This window comes from Pholcus phalangioides, unplaced genomic scaffold (assembly GCF_987345545.1).
Source record: "Pholcus phalangioides strain wild (caught in Gottingen) unplaced genomic scaffold, Ppha-v1.0 ptg000013l_1, whole genome shotgun sequence".
NCBI lineage: Eukaryota > Metazoa > Arthropoda > Arachnida > Araneae > Pholcidae > Pholcus > Pholcus phalangioides.
Genome location: NW_028301606.1, coordinates 23392815 through 23417230, shown reverse-complemented (window position 1 = coordinate 23417230; position 24416 = coordinate 23392815). Strand labels below are relative to the sequence as shown.

Below are 24416 nucleotides of genomic sequence, written 5' to 3'. Positions count from 1 at the left end.
CATATGGGTTGAACTTGAGAACAAAAGACGTCATAAGCTTATTGTTGGGGTTTGTTACAATCCACCGAATAGGGATCAAAACTACATCGCCAAAATGCACGATGAAATTTCCTACATGTGTAAGCGAAAGAGGGTTCTCATACTAGGGGATTTCAATTACCCGGGTATTGATTGGGAGAACCTTTCATCTGGAAATCAGTATGAAAGAGACTTTCTTAAGTTGGTGCTCGAAAATTTTTTGTATCAGCATGTATCAGAAGCCACTAGGGGTACTGCTATTTTGGATTTAGTTCTTACTAGTTCTGAGGATCTAGTTGAACATGTTTCGGTGGGGGAAGAGTTTTCTTCCAGTGATCATCGTATCGTCAGATTTCACTGTAACTTTTCCTCGGGTAAGGTTGATAACAAAAGATTGGTTCCTTGTTTTCGGAGAACTAACTTTGATGTTTTGCGAAGAAGGTTAGCGGAAGTTTTCAAAGACCGGTTGGAATCAGTAGGGGTGGTAAGTCAATGGGAAGAATTTAGTACGAAGCTGTCCTCTGTTTTGCACGACGTCATACCCTTTGTTCGAAAAAAGCGTGTTTGTACATCACACCCTCTATGGTTCACGGATAGCGTGCGGAACCTTTATCTTGAAAAGAAAAGAGCATTCAGAGAGTATAAAAGTGGACGAGGTGACCTATCATTGTTTACTGATAAAAGAAGACTGTTGAAGAAAGCGATAAGGGATAGTAAAAAGCAAGTTGAATCTAGGTTGGCAGATAACATTGGCTCTGACCCAAAATCATTTTTTCGATACGTCAATAATGGATGTAAGGGGACAGTTGGCCCCCTCTCGATAGGAGGCTCAAAAGTAGAGAGCAATGTAGGCATGTGTAGTGCTTTCAATGACTTTTTCGCGTCGGTTTTTAATGGAGATAATGATATTCGATATACGGGTGTTGCATGGGGTAATAAAACGCTCAACGATATTCAAGTGGAAGACGTGGAGGTCCTAAATCTTCTAAGAAATGTATGTGCAAGCAAAGCACCAGGACCAGATGATATCTATCCCAGGGTTCTCAGGGAAGGTGCTAATGAATTGTTGGGGCCAGTCGCACAGATATACAGGAGTAGTGTTGCTGAGGGTATCGTCCCGAGAGATTGGAAACTGGCTAACGTTGTTCCGATATTTAAGAAGGGTAGTAGAGAAGTGGTGTCTAATTATCGTCCAGTGAGTTTGACGAGCTCCCTCTCGAAAATTTTGGAAATTATCATCAAAAGGCAGTTTGTGAAGTGGATAGACGAGAATAATGTATTGTCGGATAATCAGCATGGGTTCAGGAAGGGGAAGTCATGTGTAACTAACCTCCTTTGCTTCTATGATTACGTGACTAAGGCTTTGGGTAAGAGCAAAAATGTCGACGTTGTTTACCTTGATTTCCAGAAGGCATTCGATCGGGTCCAACATGGCAAACTCTTGAAGCGTTTACACGAGATTGGAATAGGGGGCAACTTGCTGAATTGGATAGAATCGTGGTTAAGAGATAGGTCGCAACGAGTTATGGTGAACGGGGAATTCTCTGGTTGGACAGACGTCACAAGTGGAGTTCCTCAGGGAAGTGTCCTTGGCCCCATACTTTTTTCACTTTTTATCGATAAACTCGATCAGGGTATCGATGGAATTACTAGCAAATTCGCAGATGATGTGAAGCTAATGGGGGTAATCGGGAATGAAAGCGATAGGGAGTTGCTCCAGACCAACTTAAACAAGATTGCAGCATGGGCAAATGAATGGAGCATGACGTTTAGCGTAGATAAGTGCATGGTCGCTCATTTTGGTTCGAACAACCCACGGTTCTCTTACGAGTTGAATGGTGTCACTATCCCGGATGCAACTAGAGTCACCGATTTGGGAATTCTCATTGACGAGCGACTTAAGTTTTCTGAACATTGTTCAGCGGTTGTCAAAAAATCGAATAGAATGCTTGGTCTCATTTTCAAAAAGGTCTCTTCGCGTTCTCCTAAAGTCATTCTTCCTCTTTTTCGAGGCTTAGTTCGTCCTGGACTGGAGTATGCTGTAAGGTTTTGGAGACCATACCTACAGAGGGACATAGACTTGGTTGAAGGGGTGCAGAGAAGAGCTACGCGTGTCCTTATTGGCACACAGGGCTTGAGTTATGAAGAAAGACTTCATTTTTTGAATATGTTTACATTGGATGAACGCAGGTGTCGAGGAGATATGATCGAAGTGTTCAAAATTTTCAATGGGATGGATAGGATGGACCATGAACTTTTAGTACACCGCCAATCGACTGCTTTTACAAGGGGACACCAGTATCGATTGGTGAGGGACAATGCAAGGTTATGGTGTCGCAGGGAATTTTTCTCCAATAGGGTTGTTAATAAATGGAATAGCTTACCCCCGGAGGTAGTAAATTGTAACACAATTGACACGTTTAAAAAGAAATACGATAAACATGTTGGGGTAAATCGAGAAGCTATCCATTCTTAGAATAAGACAACCATAAGTAATCTTTATGGGCATCGTATAATATTTTATCATGTGTATATATTGTTTGTAATTTGTGTTAATTGCATTTTTAATTGGGTTGCTGTATTTTTGAAACATATGACAACCATATTTTTATGGGCATCTTTTTATCAGCCACCTCGTTGGGCATTTTGCCTGTTGTGGCGTTGTATTTGTATTTGTATTTGTATTTGAAGGGCCGGATTTTCGCATGGACAAAAGGGGCATTTGCCCTGATCGTGATATCGATCTCTTGTGTGGTATATACAGCATTTCCGGCATGCGAATGCGAGCTGGTCTCCTATCCGAAAAAGCCTCTCTGCAGAGGAGAGCAGGCAGACTCTTATGATCACCTTTGATGAAAATTTACCATTTTCTCCTCAAAACATAGAAAAGAGACGGTAGTACCAGTACACCATCAAACAAGCATAACTCTGAGAACATAAACACGTTAGGGGCACCCATACATGTGTGCAATACATTAATGCATACACCAATTCGTTATAAATTGCTAGACTCTAGGGCCTAGATGAATGATTACGAGTTGCATGCACCGTTAATTAGTAGTATGACTTTACTACATAAATTCGTTAGGAGCCACACATATAACTCGAAAAATACATTCCGGCCTATACCAATTCGTTAGAAATTCCCCAGAGGAATGTTTACGAGGTGCATGAACGGTTAAGTAGAAGCACTAGTATGAATGTATGCCTGAGGAAAAAAATCGTGCACATTATCGTGCTCCATGGTATTACAGTATGGCAAATAGGTAATTTTGTTTTGTTACGCGTTTTTTTTTAAAGGCTCATGCAGAATGTGTTTCAATAGCCGAACACAACCACGGTCTACCACCACCAAAGAGGCGGGTCGGAATTGTGAGTCCCTGTGCAACCTAACTATGCAGGCACGAACGTACTAGTTGTCACGAATACTATGTGTGTAGAGGTTCTACCATCTGTTTTCCGAATAGGAACTGAGGAAATATGCATTGAATAATCATTTTTCTCAATGAAATTTGAACGTAATTACTCTCTGTGACGAGATATTTTACGAAGAGGACATCAGTTAAAATAACCAACTTCAGCTGACCAGCTTCACCAACCATCTTTCTGATCGGTTTGATTTGCGACGAAAATAAAACGCAAAATATGCTGAAAATTATTTTCTTGAAGGAAAAAAAAAACCTTTTTGAAATCAAGACCATGTTTTACAAAATGCAGGACCATAAAACGCAGTTTTTTTGTTATCTTGAAACATATAACTGAATTATCTATCGATGAAGTCATTTCAAAAAATTGTGTGCGTAACTTAATTTACCTGATGAACGTCACGGAGAAACCATTTTCCCTATCTTTTGTTACTACTCTAAATTTTCCATTGTATTATTTATTTATTTTTTTAACATGACGCGCTGAAGACAATGCCTTTTATCATCGATTTATGTGTTCCTGCTGTTTTTTTTTCCCACCCGGTCAGATATATAAATAAATATACAGAGAGCCGAAAGTCGTATATATACACATTTATAACTTCCCGCTTTCAAGACAATAGCTATAATTTTCAAAAAAAAAAAAGAAAAACAAACAACGAAAAAGAAGAGAAAGCTGATTTAAAAAAAAAAGAAGTCGGGAAAGAAAAAAAACAAAAAACAGAAGGCTGGTATGGCCGGTGGTGTCGAATATGCATACATATTTGCATAAACACATAAACACGTGACGTAAGAGGAAAATAAATATATAAAACGGGTTACATCAGCTGCATTTGCTCTGGCGGTTTATACAAATGGCTTAATGATCGGCACCCTCAGACTAAAAACCGAAACATATCGCATAATAAAAGCGAGGAGTTCAGCAGCCACCCTTTCGCTGTGCTTTCTTTCCTCTGAGGAAAATTTACGACTTTATTACGAACAGGAGGCACGAACGAAATCGTAAATCTTACTAGAAAAAACTTTGCATCCTCCAATAATAATAATCTCCACACACACATACACACTAAGCTCTTTCCTCTCTCTCGCACTGATCTAAAAATGTATATAAAGGTATTAATACCCTAAAAAAAAAAGATAAGAAGATGGAAAAAGCTTTCGGAAACATCAAGGAATGCATATACAGTAGGCTACAGTAAGATACATAGCTAGCGTTGCGCAGGGTACGACGGCTGAGTTGGGTGCAGTTAATTCGCGTAACATATTCTAACACTCGCTTTGTTTTGTTTTTTGCGAAGGAATTCGGATGCGAAAGCTCTCTGTTGCAATATACAATGGAGACAGATTGCTGGTAAAAAAAATTTAGAAGTCGTGCATTTCAATAAATTACGATCATTAAATTTTTTCTGATTTTAATGAGTGGTTCATTCCGGAATATTAATGAGTGGGAACCTCTGAGAAACGCTCTGTGTCTACTTTACCGCCTATACTCCTACTATGTATCGCCACACGGCAATTTCAAACTAGTGGAGATGGGTGTGAAATGAAGGCGCCATCTATCGGTCGTCGCCCCAGGAACTTGTTTCTGGTGTTCTTAAGCCGGATTCGAACCCGTGGACCTTGACGATAACGTTCATAGCATAGTGGACGACGAGCATCTTACCACGGGAACACTCGGACGCTTAAGTTCTGTGTCTGGAGAAACTATTGAATATGCCTAGTTCGTATTCGCTATGTGCTCCACTAGGATGTCTTGGGTTTGAGAAAACAATCTTACCCATAACCCCAATATACTGGAGCTGGCCTGGATCTATGGAGGGGCCAACGGCCATACCAAGCTGAAAACACCGGTTCTCGTCCGATCACCGAAGTTAAGCAGCATCGGGCGCGGTGGGAGGGTGACCACATGGGAACACCACGTGCTGTTGGCATCACTTTACTCCCCAGCGCGACCCAACCCGCAAGGGTAAAAGGCTTATATCCCTGGAGGGACAGAGCCTGGGCCGTGACTGGTTTGTCGGATCTATGGCGGGGCCCTTCTATAGTGAATTTATAACATGAAAGAACAAAAAATGATGGCAATTGTCCCGGGCCCTCAGGGCTTCAGCCCTATCTTTCTGGGGGCCATGATCTAACCTGGATGTAATAATTGCTCTATCGATTATATGATTTGATATGGAAATATAAATAAGAAATTAGCCTTAACCCTTACAGCGTCAATGAGAAGAGAGAGAGACCTTACTTAACTTTTGATGCCTTATATTTCGGAAATTCTGAGATATCGTTGCTTCCCTAAAACCCTCTTATTTCGGCAATGCGAGTCCAGATAAGTTTTGTGTTTTTTTAATAATATTTGTGTATTCCGTATAATCCGCATATTTCGTATAGTCAGTAAATTCCAGTGTAAGTTTGCTTCCGCTCATAACATGTTTCCATACCCCACCCCTAACCTGTCAGATCAACTGCCAACGGGCAGAGCCAGATTTTGCTTAAAGTTTCATAACAGAAGGAGAGAGAGACAGTTTTTCGCTTTGGGTGGCATAGGAATATGCGTATCGTATAAATGCTGGAAAAAGACAAAATGCTTCTCTTCCTTGTTTTATTTTATTGTTGTTCTCGGTGTTGGGGACGGGTCCCTCTCACCTATACAAAATCGGAAAAAAAGTTTTCTAGAAAAAAATGTATGTGGAATTTGCAGAAGTTTCAGTGATTTCCACTGTGGCAGATATAACGCGGATCAGGGGAACTTGAAGAAAAACGCTGAAAAAGGTTAATGAAATTTGACAGATTGGAAAGATGGGACCTCGAAGCAGGCTGAATGCCACTTCGTTCTGGAGAAATGTCTTTGACCCTTGACCTCACTATTGAACTGAATAAGTAAGAAGGAAGCATAGCTAGAGAACTACAGAACAATTTAGGGGTGACGCCGCAGTTCTTCGAGATTCGGCAGGGGTGCCGGGAGAGATTTGAAATTATTAGAAATGCCCCGAAAGTAAAAAAAAATTGAGAATCCCTGTCTTGGATGCCGTACTGATGATACTTAGCTCTATCACTTACTGATATTTGTCTGGTACAGGGGTTCTTAACACTTTTTCAGCCGCGACCCAAAATCAATTACAAAATCAGCTTCGCGACCCATGGCGCTGTTTGTTTTTCGAAATTAGTTAACCAGTGACGGAATGAGCCCATTTGAAACAGGAATAAGTGGAGTTGGGTCGGTCTTGATCCTTAGTTCAAGAATCCCTGTCTGTAGGTGGATTTATACGAACCATATCAGATGCTCTTGTGAATCAAGTTTGGGTCTTGATCTTAGTTCAGGAATCTTTGACAGACTCAATTGATTTGAACGAAGCCCCTGCGAATCAAGTCTTGACCCATATAGCTACAGCTCAAGAATCACTGGCTGTAAGTAGATTTGAACGACCCATCTCAGAAGTCACTGCGAAACAAGTTTGGGTTGCAACCAAAGCTGTATTAAGAAGCTTTGTACTTTAATGCTAGCTCTAAGCTCTTTAATAGAGCTTTTGGTTGCAACCTTTTGGTTAAGAACCCCCTGGTCGTTTTTAGATATATTCGAGAAAATTCAGCTATTTTTATTCAACTAGTTATTCCGTTCACCTCCCCTCGGTCCTGAAGGCGTATATTCACGTCAAAATTTCGAATCGGGAGAAAAAAACCTGCATAAGATTGATCTATTTTAGTATAAAAATTACATAAAGGAAGAATACAATAGAATTCATGTTGTAATTGAAAACGGAACCATTCAGCAGCGGCACAACCACCACTTTCAACACGGCTTCGCTTCATAAACCTTTCACACAGAATCAAATCACCTTGGCAAATACATCTGCTTTTTTAGTAACGGGAGAAACATTGTTCGCAACTTTTTGAGACGTTGTTCTTTGAAAAGAGAGAGCCTATATAAACGAATTCTTAACTTCAAGCACAAGGACGTTTCGGCTTTAATCCAAACCTTTACGTACATTGTTTCAAAGCGTGCTTTGTTCCATCGGGTGCTGACGCCACGAAAGTTAAGAGAACAGAAGAGAAGAAAAGGAGGAGGAGGAGGAGGGGAGTTGAATAGAAGAAGGTCCTCTATGCCAAGCTCTAAAGTATTCAAATTATTTATTCTGGGGTTCCTGGGCGAATTAAAACTTGGCAAAGACCACCGGCGGTGAACATTCCGAAATGAACACCCCGAACCCGGCGTAAGTATAGTTGAAATCTAAAATTGGAAAGGGACCTTGGAAGAACCCGCAGAAATGCTGGGACATTAACGGAAACACCTGCTCCTCGTTAATGGGACTGTACAGTAGAGAAAGAAATAGGAGTGAGAGAGAGGAAAAAAAAATTATGTTTCATTACCGGCTCGAAACAGTTTGAAGAAGCAAAATTTTAGTCAATTTGGGTTTACCAACCGACCGTTATTCGGAAATAGAAACAAACTATTCAGATAACTGTCGAACAGAATGATAATGAAAGATAGAATCGAGTTTATCGAAGATGAAAATCTTTATTTGAGAAACTCGTATTGTTCTTGAGTTTTTTTTTTAACTTTTGAAACACACTTCAGAATAATCGGAAAAACGAAAATGTTGAAACACATGTTTAAAATGTGACTTACCGTTTATAATGATAGTGTTCACTGCAAGTCTACGAGGAAAGGTTTTCAAGGCATTCAATTCAATACATTTTCGTATTAAACTAGTGAGTACATAACCTATTCTTAAGATAAAAATATCGCACGTGGATTGGAAATTTTCACAAAAATGATTGATTGCATCTTCGTGTAATTATATGATGATTCAATAAGATGCTTTAATGGTTAGATGATTCAATAAGTTTCCTGATGTGGTGCTTTTCTTCATTCATAAACTTTTTATTTGTCCTTTTTTTAATAACTGCAGGCTTTTCTTTGATTAAATTAAATAACCGAAATTTTTACATGCATAATAACGCTAATTACAAAAAAAAGTTTAAATGTGATGGGTAAAGTCAGGGTCATCTTTATCATCCTGCAGAGAGAAAGCCCAGTTAGACGTGCTAACTAGATAATGTTGATCATGTCGGGATTTCTTATATTTCAATGTTCATTCATTTTTCCCACACGTAGTCAGCACCATAAAATGCTTGATATTGTAATGCATAGACAATACCAACTAAATTCTAGTCGGATTTATGTCGGCGTGGAAAACAAAGATCAATCGAATAATAACTCAAAAATAATTGCTAATGTTAAAAATGACAAAGAAACCAATGACATTTAAATAAAAGTTCGATCTCAAGATTCAAACAATCATAGGATATAATAGCGATTCTCCAAAAAAAAAATTCACGGAGAGAACCATCCATTAATTTTAGTGAATTCCCGTCTAGGCATCGTCATAAGTATTTGAATACGTGTGATTATGATACCATGCTTCTGAGTATAAGGTATTACGTTTCTTCCTACCGCCCGGCGGCGAAACATTTCTCTGCGAACACTTGCAAATAACATATATTGTCCAGTTAACTTACAACCCAAAAATAACTAAAAAACTTTATTCCGAACCTAAAAATTCTCTCTCAGTATAATAAACAATAATAATAAAATATTTCTCTGGTGTCATTTACAACCCAAATTATTTCTAACTTTTCTGAATTATTTCTGACTTTGGGCTGCTGTGTTTTAATATTTCTTAATATTTCTTTATTATATATTTACTTTCAGTGTGCATTTTCTTATCTTTCCCAAGTTTTTACACCTTATTTTCTTTCCAGACGTTTTTTGTTGGGGAATTCACCTGTTTTGGCAGCAGGCTTTGTATAAATTAAAGGTATAAAATTTTAATATGCAATGAAATCTTCAAATATGCAGTTTTAAAACTCGAAACTATTAGATAAACTTGTAATTGGAAAAAAAAGAACCCTAGTTTATAGGATATTCTTGCGGTCTAATCAGAAAAAGATATAAACTAATTTTAAGAAAGGGTTAATCTCAATAGACACATAGTTAAAAAGAAACACGATGAATGACTTTTAATCCTATCATTCACTTCATTTATTTGTTTATAGAGTGTACACTGGATCACATTGTAATAAAGAAGAATATTAGAACTAGAGGGGAAAAAAAAATAAAGTATAAAAGCTAAGAGAAACATTCTTCTATATCCCAGGGATGTTTTTGAAGATGAAAATTTATGAGCAGCGCTTTAACAGCTGAAGGAGGGGATTTTTAAACCGGCTACTCATCGCTGTCAGCGGCTTCTTAAAAACGCTCACAAAACGAAATGACTTATGGCCCCCCTTCTGTTTTAAAATAAATCCTCCCATCATAACACTGAGACAATCCACTCGAAGAAAAATAATAATAATATTTCTGACATATATCCATCAGTTTTCGGCAACAGAAGTGTTACACATTAAAACAATGTTTATTTCGGCCATTGCACGTTACTTCCGTGTTTTTTATTCGGTGTAGTGTGTTATACTAATATTGAAGATGCTTCCATTTACCGGGACGGAGATCGGCTTCATTTTCCTTGCAGTGAAAAGAGCTTCTTTTTTTTTTTCTTTTTTAGTTAATTTGAAGGACTCTAGCTCAGTATTTCGTTTTTTCACTTCTTCCAGATTTCATTGAAGAAATCTAATTAGCAATTTTTAACTTTTAATCAATATGGCTTAATCATGAATTAATCCGCCTTATGATAGCTTTGGTCAGTTCCTTTCTATAACATTCGGTTCACAAATAAGTATTCCGATTTCTCTCATGAATTTTCGCTTATTATGATCCAGCAAATGAAATAAGAACACTTAATATAATTAATTTTTTTCTATGAAACCGTGTTTTTTTTCCGAGACATTTTAAGCGATTCCAGAAAAGAGTAATAAGCTGAAAAAAATAAGCCCAAATCCTATAAAAGGAGGTTCGAAGAAAAGAAGAGGAAAACCCAGGCAATTATACTCAAATTTTGAATATTGTTTAGAAATAGAAAATATTTGTCTTATTCATGGATCAATTTTGTTAAACACATCTATCAAAAGAAGCTGAAAATTTAACGTAGTGGAAATTCAAAGGCCAGTAGCTCGGGTTTTTTTCAATTCTTCCAGATTATATTCGAGAAGCAAGTTAGTATTCATGCATTGATCTAATTAGCAATTTCCAAACCTAAAAACCCTTACGACCTTATTACTCATCAAGAATTGATGAAGCTCATGCTCTAGTATTGTTTCTCTTTCTCTAGGATTCCCCGGTTCAGGAAGAAGTGCGTATCACAATCTTTCTTAAATCTTCGATTATTCAGAGTCAGTAAATAGAACAAGAGAATTTAATATATTAATTATTTTATAAAACTGTGTTTTTTTTTCCTCCCAGACATGTTCAGAAATTCCAGAGAAAAGCGAAAAACACTAAAGCACACTCAAATGCGTAATAGAGTAATAAAAAGGGCGTTTAAAGAAAAGAGAGAAAACCTAAGAAATTTTTTTTTCACTCAAATTTTAATTGTTGTTTAGAAAGGACAATTTTGAGAACATTAAAATTTATATTCTAGTTTATAACATGACCTGACAAATCTCAGGCGCCAGATCACCATGACGACTAAAAACCTGGCATTGGAACCTAATATTTTTTTTTTTTTTTTTTTTGGGACTGAAAAACTGGAGTCTGCATAACACAAAATTTGAAAATTTTCGGATTTCATTACATTACGTCTTTTAACACTGGAAGAAGCTACGAAGTTCTTATTTAAATGTGCTAATTTCTTCCAAGAGAAATTCGAACTATTTCTGTGACGATAACATTGACTGGTTCAAGTGTAAATGTCCAGTGAGAACCTTCTGTCAATCATAATATATAAAACTTCATTGGCTATTCAAGGATCAACTCACTACTAACTAACTGGGGGAAAAAAGTTGAAAAAAAGTGAAACATTCAATTGAATTTTGCAGAAATTATTTTTATTGCCGTCACAAATTTCAAAATTTGTTTCTTTAACTTCTTCTCAAGTATAAGATCTAACTTTCCATTGGATATTCAACGATCAACTCACTGATAAGTCGAATAAAAAATGCAATTGATTGGTGCACAAATAATTTTTATTGCCAAATTTCAAAATTTGTTTTTTTTCCATAATAAGAAATTCATTAGAAAAACAAAGAATGATCACAACTCTCTCTCTTAGTGAGTGTGAGATTCTGGATTAAAATGATTTTGTTTCACTCACCTTGCTCGTGGTCCCAGCAAAATCCTATACAGCACAATAAATAAGTCCTTTCTCGTATATAAGGAACGTGGAAAAATAAAAGTTTTTCACAAATCGGATTCGTTGGTCTCACTGCCGGACCATGTCGCACAAATCAACATGAAATAATAAAAACAGGAAAAATAACGGAGGGGGAAAAAACTTAAAAAAAAAATAATAATAAAAACCGTCACCGCACCACGCGCGTTTGTCGACGACGGCCCCCCGTTGCCTTACGAGGTCTGAGATCAGTCAGAACAAATCCTTCAGTGTATATCAGAGCGAAGCCACCGCCCCCTGGTGGCAGCATGCGAAGACAATTGTTACCGTATTTTTATGTGTGCTAATCTAGAAGTTCTATTTCACCGGTTCTCTTCCTCCCTACCTACCCAACCTCCTTTTGTATTTCTCCTTGCAATTGTGATGATACCTTTTGTTCCTCTCATTTTTTTTCCTGCTGCCAGTCATGGAGAATGTCTCCGGATCCGGGAGGATACAATCTTTCAAGGTCTAATGGCTCCCAGGAAGAAGAAGAGAGAAAGAAATTGATAAAATGTATACCTAAAACAACCATTGTACTATATCTGCTAAAGATGGGTCGCACCTCGTTAGCACGATGTATGGGTCGCTAAGAATGGGGAGGAGTAGAAAGTTGCATCAAAGTTAGGGTGTTGCCTTACAAATTAGAGCAGCTCGGCAGAACGGGTCGTGAGGCACGATGGATGAATAGCACAAACTATAGCCTCTCGAATAGGGCCTTAGCACAAACAAGTTTGTTTCTTTGTTTTTGTAATCTTAGCACATAATCATTTACTCAGAGAAAGTGGGCATGTCACAGGCCAAAAGAGGCCTAACTTTATTGTGAACCCCCCCCCCCCCCACTCTCATAGACAACTTAGCACAGGGGGTTCCTTTTTTTTAGATTCAACCCAAAATCAACAACACAATCAACTTTGCGACCCATGGGTATATTTCGGATTAGAAATGTTTCGAATTCGTTATTGAACACTCCTAAACGTAGGCAGATACAGAAGGGGGGAAGCGATCGCCACCCCGTTCAGTGGAAAAATTCTATTATTGGCATAGGTGGAAGGACGGACATTTCACTCCCTTTCCAGTTCGTCATACGTACTTTCGGTGATTCGCTCCCCTCCCTCGTTCAGGGGCTTGTATCCACTTAGACAAATACAAATATAAACACAAAGACCATAACAGGCAAATTGCCCAAAGAAGTGGCTGAAAAAAGATGCCCATAAAAATATGGATGATTATGCTCCTAAAAAAAAATAATTTTTCGGTTTTCAAAATTTGTGAAACCAGTCGGTGTGGGAAACCAGTCTCCTCGTGTTGTGGGAGACTGGACTGGACTCCCAGCTCAGGGCCCGAATCAAACAGGATCCCAAAATCATTGAAAGCTTTCACTCATTCTGAAATTATTTCTTCCATTAATCTTTTTCTCTCATCAATACTTTTTTCATTAATTTCCAATTATTACTTTCATTAATTTCCAATTATTACTTTCATTAATATCCAATTATTACTTTCATTAATTTACAATTATTACTTTCATTAATTTACAATTATTACTTTCATTAATTTACAATTATTACTTTCATTAATTTACAATTATTACTTTCATTAATTTACAATTATTACTTTCAAAGAAATGTATGCCCCTTCGACCCGTAGTTTAACCCCTGCTTTATAGCAGCCAGAAGTGTAGGAATGGAATTGTCCAATGGCGATAGACGGGTGTTGCGTTCGATTTAGAAGAAAAAGAAGGAGTAGAAAGGATGTTAGAGCCGGAGGTGCTATGGGTGCTCGCTCAAGCAATCTCCGGTCTATTGTAGCACGGTACCCCAGGATTTATTCAAAAACAATATTTTCTACATAGGCCGCACACGCCGAACATTTACAGGTCTGAAACATTTCTGATACCCCTGCACGTAGCAACATCTTGAAGACCCCGGGGTATACGGCAAGCAGGGCTTGACCAATCGTAAACAAATTTAGGCGCTATTCCAATCCCTTAAGAGAAATCCCCCCCCCCCCACTCCCAGAGAAAGAAAGGTCCAAAATTATCTTTTTCTCCTGACCTTCCCGGGGGACTTAGAACCTCTTTCCCAGGCTGGTAGGCACGGTGGCATAAATTCGGAAAATTTTGCGTTGTCCTAAGACTTTAATTTAGCAATAACACGTAGAAAAATTTTGGCACCAATATCAATTTTTTAGTCACCCTGGTAGAATTCAAACACCTGAAATTTTTAAAGCCCTGGTCTACCGACCACCTTTCGAAAACTACTGCAGCAAAGTAAAAAGAGAGAAATTAAATATTGATGTAAAAAAATATCATGGTGTATCACAGGAAATTTTACAACGAATTTTAGTCATTTCTAATCAACTCTTGAACTTAAAAATCTTAATCCAAAAGGTGAAGGTGTATCGAAATACCGTAAGTAACTTGATCTTTCGGGCATTTACTCAATTGGTTCGGACAGGGCCGCAACTACGGGGGAGCAGGCGGGTCTTGTGCACGGGGCGCTGGACCCGAGAGGGCGAAAATTTCATTCTGAAACCTCTCCTTCAACATTACAAGGAAGCGTCAAAATGCGCGCTTGACCCGGGTGACTAAGCATCTAGTTCCGGCCCTGGGTTCTGATTAGCCATTTTTGACTGATGTTGTATTTGCGCAACGCCTTGTTTAAAAATTTTCATTCAATTTTTTTTTATTAAAAGTTCTAATGAACACCACAGTATTTTTAAAAATTTGTTTGCAAAGAAATTTGATATTTTATGCCTTTTCAGAAATGAAATTTTTGGAAATTTCACCCTGATTTTCGATCTGGAATTTTTTTCCCCATGACCAACAGAAATAATTTTTTCTAAATAGAAAAAAAAGTTTTTTCTCAAATTTTTTTGATCACATGGTACATGAGGTTCCCCAAAATCATAATTACTAATTATTTTAATTAAATGAATTTAACCGTTTCTACCGTCCCACTTGGGGGGGGGGGGCATTTGCTGAAGTTAACCATTCAGATGGTTTTTAAAATTTTCGTGATCCGCATTATAACTAACATATTGGAAATCACTAAACCTTATACAAATTTAGAGTGAGATAAATGGTTTTTTTCTCAGTCCGAGATATCAAGGAAACAGTTATTTTTCCGGATATTATGCTGAGGTGAACTCGGAAAGAAAAGTCATCTATGTAACTCTAAACTGTCCCATCCGGGGGCCATTTCCTGAAGTTAAGAGAGGCTACTAATGCCTCTACTTCAGCGCCTCACGCCACAGGGCGTGAAATAAGGAAGGCAGGGTCATGTCTCCAGTGGTGTAGATGGTAGCATGCTTGCCCGGTATGCAAGGGAGCTTAGGTTCAAGTCCCTGCGGAGACGTGATGACTTTTCTTTCCGAGTTCACCTCAGCATATATTATCCGGAAAAATAACTGTTTCCTTATACAAATTGCCATCAATTTTCAAGAAATAATTTTTTTCCCGATTGAGCTGATAAATGCTTCCCTCCCCCAACAAAAAACGAAGAAAATTGACTCCGTCCATCGCTTTTATTTCCCTCACTATGATACAAAGACACTTGTCATGAAGTGTGCTTTCTAGGAAGGGAAATACTTTTTTTTGTGAGAAAAAAAAATCTTTTTGTATTGTTTATACTGAGTTGTATATTTCTTTGCTGTGCTGAAGGAAAGGGGAAAAAACATAGTCCCTTTTCTTTCTCTCTCCTATTATCTATCTTTGAGCATTACCCCCTATAAAAAAAATAGAGATACAGGGAGGTAATGACTCCACCCACTGGCAGTTGATAGATTTGGGGGGGGGGGGTGGGAAGAGAAATGAAAAACATGTTTGACTATAAAAACAACTTCAATGCCCATTGGGCTCGTCGATGTCGGAATAAAAGCGTTTTAAGAATCCGAGATATTTCGGGGGTGACTGAAGTAGAGCAGATTAAGTTTGACAAGATATCTCGGGATTGGGTCTGTAAGGGTTGAGAGAGGCTATTAATGCCTCTACTTCACGCCGTGTGAAATAATGAAGGCAGGGTCGTGTTCTCCAGTGAATGTAGATGGTAGCATGCTTGCCCGGTTTGAAGAGGAAACGGGTTCGAGTCCCGGCGAAGACCAGATGACTTTTCTTTTCAGGTACACTCTCATAATATCCAGAAAATAGCTGTTTCCTTAAATCAATTTATATTAATTAATAAGTTAATTGGAAATTTACATTAATTACAAAGAAAAAAATACTAAATTAATGTCTAATTTTTTGAAATTTCTCAAATATGTTATTCAAGTAACCAGTTATCATATATATATGTCTAATTTGGTCACGCATTGGAAGAGCGGTCAAAAATGGGCAAGTCCGGGATTACACTATAAAAGTTCGGTAAAAGATCTTTTACAAAACTTGAAAAAACAACCAATGAGCCCATTAGTTACATTCGCTCGAATGTAACCAATACGCTTATTAGTTGTATTTTTCAAGTTTTAAAAAAGAACTTTCATGAAACTTTTATAGCGTAATGCCGGCATAAAAAAAAATAGACGATTCGTGAAACAAGGTGATTACAAGAGAAAATGAAAAATATATATATATGACCATAGCGAATATATATGGATCCACTCATAAAAAATCTACAACAGCTAATCCTTTTCCACAATAAGAACTTTGAAGGCAGCGAAGTTAGTTGTTGTGATGCAATAAACTTGAATTTTATGGTTGGTTAGTTTGTTAGATAAGACAAAACATTGTATCTCATGCGATTTTTTTTTGTAGTGAACAATAAACGTTGCATTCCAGAAGCACGCATCACAAGTTGAACATCAATTCATAAAAGTTTTTTTTTTCTGCCTAGTTAGAAGATATGTTTGTGAATTGCACTTTCAGGAATTCTTTCGCTGTGAACTCCACTATATTCCGAATGGTTAGTTCTGTTTTCTGCGATTTCCACTTTTAAGACATCGTCACCCCATGAAACAGATCATCCACTCTGATCCCAATTTTCTAGACTGAAATTTTGGATTTAAATGTTCACGAAACCACCGAAATACTGATGCATTCCCTCCATAGACAGACTACATAAATATTTATACTCTTTTGCGCATTATTATCGCCATATTTTCTTTTTTTTTTAATTACATCAAGCGCCTAAAATGAAACGTTTGATCACAGATATTGAATACCTTGTAAAAAAATATTTGAACTAATGAGAGACTACAGCAAAATCCACAGACTGAAGATCTAGTCCAGACAGAAACTACAACGTACATGCACCTCGTGAACATTCCTCTGGGGAGCTACTAACGAATTGGTGCATGTCGGAAGTGTTGTGTCTAATGTGCGTATATATCACGTGTAGCCTGAACAAGTTCATGGTATCAGAATTTCTAAAATCGGCGATGTCCAACAGCATCTAGCCTGAACACAAATAAATTAGATAAATTAACCGCCGTTGCTCAGAAAGTCCGTTCTAAATCAATTTGTCCAATTGTATGCGCGTAAGTCAATCGTCCAATCGTAATCGAGAATATGACATTGAAATCTTGAATCTGAGTATGAACTGTCCTTCACTGTCAGAAGCCGGCCCCTCTCTTCTCGACATTTCTCCAACTATGGATAGAGCCGCCTAAGGATTAGCACTGCCATTCATAGGATATTTAACTTGTTCCTGCGAAGCTGTTATCCTCGGTCGAAACACACGAGTCCATTCTCGACCTAGACCGAGTAACGGGGGTGATCGTCTAGATAGAATTCTATCAATTCGGTTTTGTTCTGGTATGAGGAGCAGAATAATCGGGATCCGTCTTTTTCTGTTGCCTTTTCTGTTTTCTGGCCCGTTTATCGTGCAGAGTATGCAATTTGGTTTCCAGGAATCTCAATATGAGCTGAAATCTTCTAAAATTTTGTTGGCTTTCTTTCAAACCGAGCACAACTCAGGTTCATCGCCGTGGGCAATTTACTACCTAGCGAGTTGTGGCGGAAGTGTAAATACGTGTATACCTAACTCGGTCTGAGTGCGTATATAGTGTTGTGTTTGATTTTTCAGTGCCATCATCTATATTTCAGAAGTGAAGTGAGTGAAGTGCAATGATTGAATATTTGTATCGTTTGTAGGATTGTTGCTCTCTGTGGCGAGACTTTTCAACGGAAAGGCCTAGCTTGCATTCGCACCTCGAAGTCGGGAACCAACCTGCGGCGCCGGGACCTCGCGATGCGAGCCCGACACTATCACTATTCGACCACCACATTGGCTAATTTTGTTGGCTATCAATCACCCGATATTTTCAATGGGCCTTATTTTGTTTCGCTATGCGCCCCGCATATGCACCTATTGTTGCTGGGCTTGTGGAAGTGGAAAAGATAGCTCAAGAAGACTACAATAAAATCTTTTCTCCAGACCAACACCTTTCGTTGCCATCTTACCTTACGCTGTATTTTGTAGGCGTCTTTTAGCCGGTTCTCGGCCGGCCACAGACTGCATATCTCAATAAACTTTCAACTCTACTCTGTGTTACCACAAAAATTTTGTTTTAGTAAAAAAGAACAGCAGCTGAAAGATGCACTGCATCAAGAATGCTTCACACTTGCGGAACGATCTAATGCTATGTGTATTCGAGAGCAATTACGGCAGCAATTCGAAAATCATTTTACGCATTCGCGGCACTCTTGACCGAATAAAACGAGCACCTTAGGGTGCCTCGACACACCCTTTCAGAATCACTGAATTAGCGGTGCAAAGTTTTAAAGAAAACGATTCATGATTTTAAAATGATTGATTGGTGCATAACTACAGAAAGAAAAGATTTTTCTCTGGAAAATCAAAAATTTTGTACCATTATTTCTACGTAATTGCGGAAGCTACTACGTTATTTTCTACTAATAACCTGAACATTATAGATTCTTTCAATGCACTAACAACAATTTTATAATAAATTCCAGTGTGCTGCTAAGCAAAATCATTAGAAAAATTGAAAAACATTTCAATATTTATATTGATGGTAGATGATAAAAATTTTATATTTATCAGAAAGAATGAGATCAGAAGACTTTGCAAAACTTGCTCAACAGAAAGACATTCAAATAGGTATTAAATGTTGAAAAGAAAAAAAGGGGGAAAAATCTCGTATGTGTGTGTGTGTCTTTCGATACTATTTATATCTATAGTACCTTAATACAAGAAGCATGCACTGGAATTGTGAATATGAAACGAGATTATAAGGATCAAAATGATAAAATGAAAAAAAAACCCGTATAGACTATAAAAAAGTTAGATGAAACTATTTCTAATTCATAATCTACATATGCTAAACAATTCAAAAATTTCAATCCTGTGACACACAAAAAAGAAAAGAATCAATTCAACGACCGGGCGAAAATCATTTGTGTGAAAATCAGATTTGGAAACCCGCAAAAGGATACGTGGAGAAAAGGGAAGAGTGACATCAACCGATCTAATAATAGACGCATTTAGACAATGCACGAAAACCTGAATCTCGTTCCGATCTTAATGACCCGACATCTGCGAGTTTGGCGCAGTGAGACATCGAATTCCTGGACAGTCTTTTGGGAAATCTGGTCCAATCCAGAAAAAGTCGGAGAATTCAGGAGAAGAATCTTCTTCCAGATTCGATAAGAGAAATACTTTACGCCCATAAAAATAGTTTAGATGAAACTTTATGTCGAAGTGGAAATAATTGGAGATTTTCTTAAAGACAATAACACAGACAATGAACATTCTGTTCTGCCTTTTCTGCACTCAATAATAGCTTTAGCATTAGAGAAAAACCAGTTGTTATTTCTCTTCGGCTCTCTTTTCTTAAAATGTACTTCCGAAGAAAAAAAAAATTTACCTATTTTTTTTGAGAATGTTGTTACACCACTGATGATAAAAATATGAAGTTGAAAAGACTATTTTGCATTCCAAAATCCCAAAGTTCCTACATTTACGAATCGAATACACGAAATGCCAGCATAGAGATTCTTTTGCTGGTCTTTATGGCAATACTGTGCATGTGAGAATTCGTTAAAATCTCATTCGACTTATTGTTGTTGTCTTGAAACATGTCATTTTTTCCGGATGCGAATATACACGCTTGTCTACATTTCTCTTAAGTCATTTGTCATCTCTAAAGTTTCTCAAAAATGTCAATTTCACACGGATCCGAAATTTATATATTATATTTCAGATATAATCCTGAGATGGAGCAAAGTTTTTTTAATTTTTGTAAGAAGACTCTTGCTTACCTAGAAATATTCCAGGATTCATATTGAAATCGGAGCTGGGACAGCCCGGATTGTCAATTTAAAAAAAAACAAAAGTCGGCTACTAAGATACTAGCTCCATTTACAACGTTTAGAGAATCATTAGACTCCAGAAATAATGCTAAAAAATTTTTTTCAATCAACAAACGTGAATCCTACTAATACCAATTATAACTGGCTTATATCGCTACGGAAAAATATCGATGAAACGGGCTTCTCTTATTTCAAACAAAATGAGGATCCTATAATTTTGAACGACGATTGGCTGGGATATAATTTGTCCTATTTGTTCCATCAACCCCTTCTTCAGAAAATGTTTTCTCTCATCGCCTTTCTACTCAGACCAACCCACAGAATTCTATGTTATAGCCTTTAACTTCTAGCACCCCCCCCCCCCCTCGAATCATTCCGTCACCCCTAGAGGGCGATATTGCCACTTTGGGAAACGCTGATTTAGGAAACGCTTATTGTGGAAAGCTTTATTAGCTGATTGTGGAAACGCTGAAATATTAACAACTTTTCTCATTTTCCGACCTTCAAATTCGTGAAGATTTTGGCTGGAGGATCACCTCAAGTGTAATGCGACTTTCTCTGTTAAAAGATTAGTAATGCTCCTTCACCTCCAATGCGATAAAAAAAAAATTTAAATACGTAATAAAAAAAATATATACGAAATTCACCTTGATAATATTTGCACTATATGCAATAGAAATGAACTAGAGACGTGGCCCCATATTATTTTTTCATGTCCTATTTACGATGACAAGACATTTTCGGTCCGCTGCTACGAATACAGACCTTTTGATTTTCTTTAAAAAATTCAATGCAAACTGCAAAAACTTGTGTTTTTTTTTTCCTTATCAAAAGTTTGGGCCTCAAAGATTTTTTGATTATTTTCATATAACTCATCATAAACTCATTAATTCTCCCAAACTGCATAGAACAGTCTACCTTGTGCAGATTATCATGATTTGGCATATATTCACATTTTATCCCTCTTTCTAGGTGTAATTTTTTTTTTTCTATTTATGTTTGTGATTTTTATCTCTCTTATTGAGACCAAAAAATGCTTGCATCTTTTTGTTCAACAAAAATAATAAAGATTTGATCTAAAAAAATCAAATACAGAATATTTGTTATGGAGAAATAATTTTCAATCAGAGTAAATTTACAAAAATGCGAAAATTCTATAATTAAGGGGTTCTCAAACGTTTACCTATCGCGGTCTCCCTTATCCTATTGTCGTTTATCTGCATCTCCCCAGAACAGTCTAGAAAGAGCCATTTCAAAAAAACATGGAAGAAACAATCAATCATCAATATCTCCAGCTGAACGCGGCACCCTTGGCAAAGGGTTGTGACGATTACCATGAAAATCACTGCTATAATGTATTATCATTATTTGACACAAAATAGAGTGTTCCGGACTCTGCCACGAAGCTGGGCTGGAAGAGATATTGGCAACGGGATAAGTCTAGTGGCAAAGTTCTGGCGTTCATTCATTCATGCTATAATGTATTAATTTTCCCAGCTCTGCCATAAAAAAAACTGGTCTGGAAGAGATTTCGGCATCGGGATAAGTCCGGTGGCAGTGTCCTGGTGTTCATGTCATGTTATATATAATATAGTAATTATACTTATGCGCATTTACATCTTCTTCAGGGTTGGGAATCGATTAAAATTGTTAACTGGTTAATCAAAAAGTTTTAATCGATTTATCGAATTTTTTTGTGACCATATAATATTAATAGATGCTATAAAAATATATTTCATTCATTTCACCCACCTATTCAGTAGATATAAACAAGTATAGTGATAGGTTAAGAAATTGAGGCTGCCCGCTTCAAGCAATTTAATATGCTGAACATAATTACCATAACTTGCAATTTCTTCACTCGGACGTTGTCGTTTTTTAAAAAAAAATCGGTTATTTTTAGTTATAATTCACTGATTTCAAAACTACTTCCGATTACACTGGTGCTTGTTTTTCTAAGAACTCCTTTCGAATTGATAATTATGAGGACATGAACTAATACTTCCAAGAATACAGAAAAATAATGTCCACAGTGGAGACAATGAATATTGGTCATGTTCTAAAACTCCCATAAAACTCAATTTGAAACTGAAATTATTAGTTTTGGGTGAATATAATTAGATCAAAATATTGATTAAAATATTCTCAAATATGGTCACGTATCCAAAATGTCCTGTATAGAACATGATTTATAAGACATCTAATCAGTTTTTTCAAAAAAATCAAGTCAATTCGCAAACTTTTAATAAAGATCATAATCAAATTTTAATCGAATTTGATCGATTCGATTAACTCAACTAAAAATTTTAACCACGATTAACAATTTATCGATTAGCCGACCCGATAAATCGGACCAGCTAATCTTAGTGGTCTTCCTAATCTTCTTTGCTTTAAATTCATCTTTTATGAGGTGACAGAGATTATTAATGAAAATTATTAATCAGTATATATATATATATATTAATTTAATTAATTGATCAGTAATAATCTATTACCATTTGACAAATATTTTCGAAAAAGTACAAATAACGGTAAAAAAAGAGGGGAATCACAGCTCTAAATCCATGCTCTTTTGACAGAAATGTTTTAAAAGTTGTACAACGGAATCACTAGCATAATTTTACATGAGATAAGATCAATCTCAAGCAAAAATAACGTCAAAACTCATTCATCATCTTCAAAAGACGAGAAAAAATCTAAAACAGAAAATTGGTGATAACTTCGCAATGAATTCCGAAAATCACTTGCCCACGTAGGCCCGATTTTCAAAGGGGGAAAGTGAGGCATTTTCCCTGATCCCCATATTTTTAGGAGTCGTAAAATTTGAGCAATACATATTCACTGATTAACCAAAGATCTTTGACCCCAGTCACGGAATGGGGAGTCACTGATTTCAGCTTTGCCAGACATTCATCACGTCACATTCGGGCACTGCAAATAATTAAGGCTTAAACTGGGCTTATTATAAGTTTTCGATCTTTGCTTGCTGACTTAATACTGAACTGCACGGAGACATAGACTATTTTAGAGCCGAACAAACTGCATATGTATTTTAAATTTTCTCGTCACATGTCGCCTCCCCCTTACCTGTGACAATCATATGGATACCAATGTCACTTCTAACCTGTCAAGAATATTTCAAAAACAGATCCGTTCTCGAAAGTGAAATTTCGACATTGCGAAGCAAAGCAGAATGGCGTGTGTGTGAGTGATAATGCAAGCCTTACGCATATGTCTATAAAAAAGAACAGATGGCCCTGAAAGTATAAAGAAAAATATCCAAAGACAAATAAGAGAGAGGTCCCAGAGGTCCTTTTTCACAGCCATTCTTCAATCCATTCAGTTCCCTTCCAACACTTTTTTTATTTTTCTCCCCTAATTCTTCAAACTCGCAGGAACAATCGGTAAACGATGTAAAAGTAAAAAAAAAAAAACTTTTAACTACACAAAAGAAATGCTTTCAACGATTTTTTTCTTTCTACTTAATTTTTTTTTTTAATTTTCGATTGTACCAAGTTCCCTTTTTGTCTTAAACCAATTCTTTCAAGTTAGAAGCTGCGCTACACGTGCGCAAATTTTTCTTTTAAGATACTAGAAGGCTGATCGTTAGCTTCATCATCGTTCCTGTTACTGACGGGAACTGGAAATAGAAGGAAAAAAAAGAGGAGAAGAAGAAGAAAAAAAGAAGATTCCAGGAGTCCTTGGATATCTTTATTTTTTTTAAAATCAAGTGAGTAATTTATCCAATAAAAACAGAATTATTGGCTCTTACCCAATGATACAATTAGCGTAATTTGATTTCGAATTCAATAAAGCAATAAAATTTTGAAACTAAGTCATTTATACAAATATGTACGTATTTGATTTTATTCATGAATAAAGTAAATTACGTATATTTTTTTATAACTTCCCCAAGGGATTTTATAGCTGTCAATTTTATACTACAATGAACCGATGGACTACTATTAATATTTACAAGTAAATATAACTCATAAACATTCTCCTGGGAAATGTTGCGTGTGCAAATGTTTATTTTTGATGTTGGAGTTATGTGTTCATGTTCTAATGGTGCTGCAATCTGTTGTCCATATAAGTGAAAACAATAGAACAAAGGTTTTTAACAGTTGGCTGTGCGAAGATATATTTTGGAAAGAGAGAAAATTCAACTTTGTACTTTTACTTTCCGGATGAACGTCCCAGACCACTAGACTACAGAGCCAACGAACTTCTCAATCTTTCCTTGGAGCTCATGTGCACTGAACGGGACCGTCTTCGCATCAGCCAACTGTTAAAAACCTTTGTATGGGTAGCAGAGAGTACATCGTCCTCGGATAAGTCACCATCTGGTGGCATTGTCAGCAATTGTGAGCTTTGGCCTGAGCTAGGTCCGACAGTGCACGTACGGTCCCGTTCAGTGTACACGAGCTCCAAGGAACGATT

At 37.1% G+C, this 24416-nt stretch overlaps 1 protein-coding gene and 1 pseudogene across 1 annotated transcript in view; one reads left to right on the top strand and one right to left on the bottom strand.

Annotated features, from left to right (window-relative positions):
• SERCA (ATPase sarcoplasmic/endoplasmic reticulum Ca2+ transporting SERCA) overlaps nucleotides 1-11909 on the bottom strand; it is an 87384-nt gene extending 75475 nt beyond the window's left edge. The window contains exon 1 of the mRNA XM_089240927.1: nucleotides 11648-11909. The gene's annotated coding sequence lies outside the window, so the exon portion shown is untranslated. The remainder of the gene's footprint in view (nucleotides 1-11647) is intronic.
• Nucleotides 5264-5374, top strand: LOC149078806 (5S ribosomal RNA; annotated as a pseudogene).
• Nucleotides 11910-24416: the final 12507 nt, after the last annotated feature.